Source organism: Malania oleifera, chromosome 13 (genome assembly GCF_029873635.1).
Source record: "Malania oleifera isolate guangnan ecotype guangnan chromosome 13, ASM2987363v1, whole genome shotgun sequence".
Taxonomy (NCBI): Eukaryota; Viridiplantae; Streptophyta; class Magnoliopsida; order Santalales; family Ximeniaceae; genus Malania; species Malania oleifera.
Genome location: NC_080429.1, coordinates 67,505,618 through 67,511,617, shown reverse-complemented (window position 1 = coordinate 67,511,617; position 6,000 = coordinate 67,505,618).

The window sequence follows — 6,000 nt, the reverse complement described above, 5'->3', positions numbered from 1 at the left end:
TTGTTTGAATACTTTGGTTAAATTGGTTTGTGTGTTTAAATTTCAATATCTTGTGGTGTGGTTTTGGTTGTGGTTATTAGTTGATTGATTTATTTTTCTTTTTGTTGTATTAAAACAAGTAAGTTGTCAAAAAGGTCAAAATATTGAAATAAACCAATTTACCCTCCCTCTTGGGAAAGCTATCCTAATTTCATATAACATTTAGGTCCTAATGGTCAACCTATGGTCTTGAGCATTAAATACTTATCATGCATAAGATGTAATTATTACAGACCCAAAATATAAAATCCAAATGCATTTACAATTAAAATTGAATGTCTTCAATCTTCTTGCTCATGTGTCTTCATGGAATGTGCTAGATACATATGATCGTGAATTTTCTTCTGGCTTCAATGTCCTTTGATCTTACGTGTACTGAAATTTAGACCTGTTCACATATTTAAACACACATAAGATACTGGTGCTTTGTCAACATCAAAACAAAGATTGGATTCAAAAAGTCAACAAAGATATCTCTATTTTCTCGTTATCCCTTCTTCACTTTGTCTCTCATCTTCTCTCATTCTCACTATATGCCTACTTACATGAAAGCATCAAATGTGTGTCCCAAATGAGAAGGGGAGGGTGTCTTTTTATAGGGCAATATGGATAGCTAAGCATTTATTGGGGGAAAAATCAAAGAGGTGGAAGATGGGGTGACATACTGTAACAACCTACTTAACTTAACACATAATCAACCATATTAATTATCATTAGCTTTAAACATAATAAAGTCAACCCGAACCCGTAGGTAACGGGTACACACCTATCATACACAGCGGAAACCTAAGTAACAGTAAATATAAATTTCATAGACTCAACCATAAAATACAATATACCAGAGCACCTATATTCCACCATATACTGTTTAAATACATATCTGATCCCCAAAAACATCAAAAGATATATCTAGGATCTAATATCAAAAACCTACAGACCCTAGTTCATAAAACTCACCCTCCTAGCGGGGTGGTAAACACTGCCTTAGCAGCGGCCTCAGTCCGCCGGTCTTTCTAGGTTCCCTGAAATGATTTAAACTGGAGTGAGACACCTCTCAGTAAGGGAAATAAACTAAATACAGCTGTGTGGCAACATGAATATTTATTGCTATAATAGATATACAGTGCGTGTCACATACTTGAAAACACCGTTAATAGCATAACTGAGTAAACATATAATTTAATAATTCTACTAGACCATATTATTCATAATCGTCTGATGTAACTAGTAATTCTGAAATTTACCCTGGATGAATAGCTAGCTGATGTCATGTATTATCCCCCATGACAGGTTGTGCAGCCCGAAGGCGAGACCCGACAATGGTTGGTCAACCACTGTCGAGTCAAAAATATCTATAAGTATGATGGATCCGCCACACCCTAGTCCAGACTGCCAAGTGGATGTCTACAACTCTACACTAAAAGCCACATGGACTATCCATCTCCCACCCTCTCTACTAGCAGGGGCAGTTAGCACAAATCTGAATTGAACTAAACTGAACTGTATAGCTACGGTACCATGGACTTGAAACTGATATGAACTATCATCCAGATTCTTATAACATATAATACATGATAATATACTGTTTAAACATAAATAGATTGATAGCATATTTCTGAATACTGTAATAGCATAAATAAATGTGACCTTGCGCCGATTACATTCATAACTGCGGCCTTGCGTCAAGAACATTCATAACAGCGGCCTTGTGCCGAAAATATACATTATCCATAGCCTTGCGCGGACTATCAATCATGGCCTTGCGCCGAACATTTATCATGTGTTCTGAAATCATAATGTACTGTATTACACTGTTATTCCTGAAATAACTGTAAATATGTTTTTCCTGTAAACTTGATTTAACATAATACAATTTAATTAAAATAATATTCATGCCACACAATAGTGAATAAAACTATAAATTCCATCCTGAAATCATATTTCTTGTATAACAGTAGTATTTTCCCAAATATACATTTTTACCAATATGCTCATACATAATACATGCTTCTTGAAAATTAACTTGATAATAAGTAATAATAATTTTCATGGAAAATAACTGCTTTAGTTTACTCCCTTTCCTGACTTCTGAAAAGCCTCTATAATATCTAGTCTTACACCCATAGGGTTCCTTGTTCAACACCCTAAAAACAACATCTCTCAGAACAAAACTTCAGTATTTCTCCGTGTACTACATTTCTTATAACTATGGAAAAGCCAAATATTGAATAAAAAATCTTACCTTAAATTTTGGAAGAAATCCAAGGCAACCCCACCAATGATCCATTCCAACAGACTTGAAGAGAACTTCCCCAAGAGCGTCGTAGTGGCCTCAGATCATCGAACTAGCGAGAATTCGGCCCGAAATCTTAGAGAAATGGAGGAAAGGATAAAGAGAGAGAGAGAGAGAGAGAGAGAGAGAGAGAGAGAGAGAGAGAGAGAGAGAGAGAGAGAGGAAGTTCCACTTGAAATTTATGCTCTGAAAACCAAGTTTGAGTTATTTACACACTTGCACTCGTCGATGAGCCACGTCACTTCATTGACGAGGCCAAGAAGGAAGTTCATTGACGAATGGCTATTCCTCATTGAATAAATTCAGAGTTGAAAAATAGTCTCTCGGTATCTTCTCATTTATAAGATGCGCCACCGTCAACGACCCCACTAAGCGACTTCGTCAACGAGAACCCTATTGAATTTCAATTAAAATTTCTTTGAGTATCTACATATACACTTTATTAGTGCAAACATATGAGGCAGGTTTACATGAGACATGAATTAGTGCAGATATATGAGGTAAGTTCATAGTTGACATAGGGGACATCCACCTATATTTCATAACAGTTAGGATTTTTTTGTGTGATCTTGTTATAATATGGATCAAATAAATAGAACGCACAGCGGAATAAACAACAAGTAAATGCAAACACAACAAGAATAAGAACAACAGATTTTACGTGGTGCAGCAAAGCCTACATCCATGAAAGCAATGGCACACAAATTTTACTATGGAAATCATAATGTACACAATACACTTCTCAAAATGATCACTCTCTCACTCAATATATGCCCAAAATGACATATAAAAGAGTCTCTCAAAGGTTTCCCTCCGTTTACCCAACCACCCAACATTCAGATTCAAAAAACAACTTTGATAGAAGTATGTCGGACTACTAGAGAAAAGGTCTTATTATAGTCTATCCCCTTCTTTTGTGAGTACCCTTTTGCCACCAACTTTGCCTTGAATTTCTCACCTTCCTTTTCTAATATTGCCTCTTTCTTCCTATAAACCCATTTGCAGCCTATCGGTCTTTTCCCATCTAGAAGCTCTACCAACTCCTAAGTTTGATTTTTACATAATAACTCCATCTCCTCAATCATTTCTCCCATCCATCTATCTTTCTCCTGACCGTGCACTGCCTTTTGAAATGTAGTTGGATTGTTGCAACTAGTAAGAAAAGCATAAGACACTAACTCTTCAAACCCATACCTTGGCGAAAGCCGAATAGTGCGTCTAGATCTTTTTAACGAAATATCACCGTCTTGTTGGCTTTCCAAGCTAGAGCTCCCTGCAACCACGAGACCATGATCATTTCTGTTGCCATGAGCTTCCAACTCCACCTGCATGATATTTTCATCACTGCCCCAGCTTTCTGGTTCCTATTTCTGTTCATCACATTCTTAAGTACGCTTCACCATAACCTTCTCATCAAAGATTACATCCCTACTGATCACCACCTTGTTTTCCATTGGATCCTATAGCTTGTACCCCTTTACACCCACTGGATACCCCAAAAAGATGCAACAACGAGACTTTGGGTCAAGCTTAGACCTCTCCTCACTAGACACGTGGACATAGGCTGGACACCCGAATATTTTCAATTCGGAATAGTCTACTGCATTCCCCATCCATACCTCTTCCGCCACTTTACCCTCTAGTGCTCTCTTGGTGAATCTGTTTACCAGAAAACAAGCCATACTAACTTCCTCGACCTAGAAGTTCTTTGGTAGCTTACATTCAATCTGACACACTAAGCCCTATCAACAAGAGTCTGGTTCATTTGTTCTGCCAAACCATTTTGTTGAGGTGTCCGGCGAACTATAAAATGTCTCTTAATGCCCTAATCCACACAAAACTCCATAAACCAAGAATTAGCGTACTCAGTCTCATTATCTGACCTCAAACATTTGATTCTCCTCCTCATTTGGTTCTCCACTTCAGCCTTCCAAATCTTAAACCTGACAAACATATCTGATTTGTGACACATGAAGTAAAACCAAAGCTTTCGTGAGTAATCATCAATAAAACTCAAATAATACACATGTCCATCCTTTGATGCAACTCTAACTGGGCCCCAAACATCTGAATGCACATAGTCAATAATACATTTCGTCTTGTGTTTGGTTGATCTGAATTTTACCCTGTTTTTTTTTTCCAAGAACACAAATCCTACAAAATTCTAGCTGACATGATTTCAAGCCCTTTAAAAGTTTCCTCTTTTGTAGTTCCTTCATGCCATGTTCCCCCATATGCCCAAGACGCATATGCCATAAGAGGGTGGTCTCATCTGATTCAACATTCACAGCAGTAACTCCACCTACAACGGTAGTTCCCTGCAACTTGTAAATATTCCCATCCAGTTTCACCCTTTCATTATAGTTAGATTACCTTTCCATACCATCAAGACTCCACCTTTGGACTTTTAATTGAAGTCATTACAATCCAAAGTGCTAAGAGATATCAAACTCTTTCTCAACTCAGGTATATGTCTTACATTACACAATGTTCTTACAGCACCATCAAACATTTTTATCTTTACATTTCCTATGCCAACGATCTTGCAAGAAGCATCATTACCCATAAGAACTGATCTAGAATTCACTAACCTGTAAGTGCTGAACCACCCCTTGTTCGGAGTCATGTGATAAGAACATGCCGAGTCAAGTATCCAAGAGTCCGTTAGATTAGCCAACCCCGCTGAAATTGATAGAACAGCACCATCTACTGACTCACTCGAAAAATGAGCAGCTTGGAAGCTATCCCAAGTATAGGAGTTATGTCGTGTAATATTAAGCCCAAGGGCTAGATCGTCTCCTCAAGGAATGCGTTTAATCTCATATTTTACGTTCTTCCAATCGAAATTAAAAGTTTATGAACTCAGTTCAGATTCGGGGGTTTTCAAGATTGTGGAGACTTAAATGAAAACACAAATTAAAGTCCTAAAACTAGCACGCACGAAATTAAATAACAATAATGGAAACCCTAGGCTACTTAAGGAAACACCAGAGCACATTAATTGAAAATGGAAACTTTAAACATGGAATTAAAAATATGCAATGGAAACTTAATTGGATTTAACACACACAAACTAAAAATTGGATCTTCAACCAAAGCAATAACTCAAACCACAATCACAATTTAAACACGAAACAAACAAAAATTTAACACATAAACGATAACATAAAATAATAATAAAAACACGAGAAATCAAACTAGACTTAATTAAAAAAACTAAATTAAAACTCCCACTAATTAGATAAACAAATAAATAATTTTAACAAGAATTAAATACTTGACTATGTCCCAACTTAAAAAGAAATTTCAAATAACATTTAAAAAAACTAAACTTTATTTAGTATTTAAAGACTAAACAAAAATAAATAAAAGTGAGAGAGAGAGAGAGAGAGAGAGAGAGAGAGAGAGAGAGAGAGAGAGAACAAGAAAGAAAAAGAAAATAGAGAGATAAAGAGAGAGAATGCAGAGAACCATGGCAGAGTGGTCTGGCCGTGGAAGCTGGTTACTAGTATGGAGTTGCTGGCCGAGAGGGACATGGATGTTGCAGCAGAAATCTGGTTGCTATGCTCAGGAGGCAGAGGAGAGAGCTGCAGGGGGTGGCCGGAGATGCAAAGAACCTGGCTGGAGTCGCAGAGAAGTCTGGTGGTTCGTGGCTGTTTGAGAGCTAG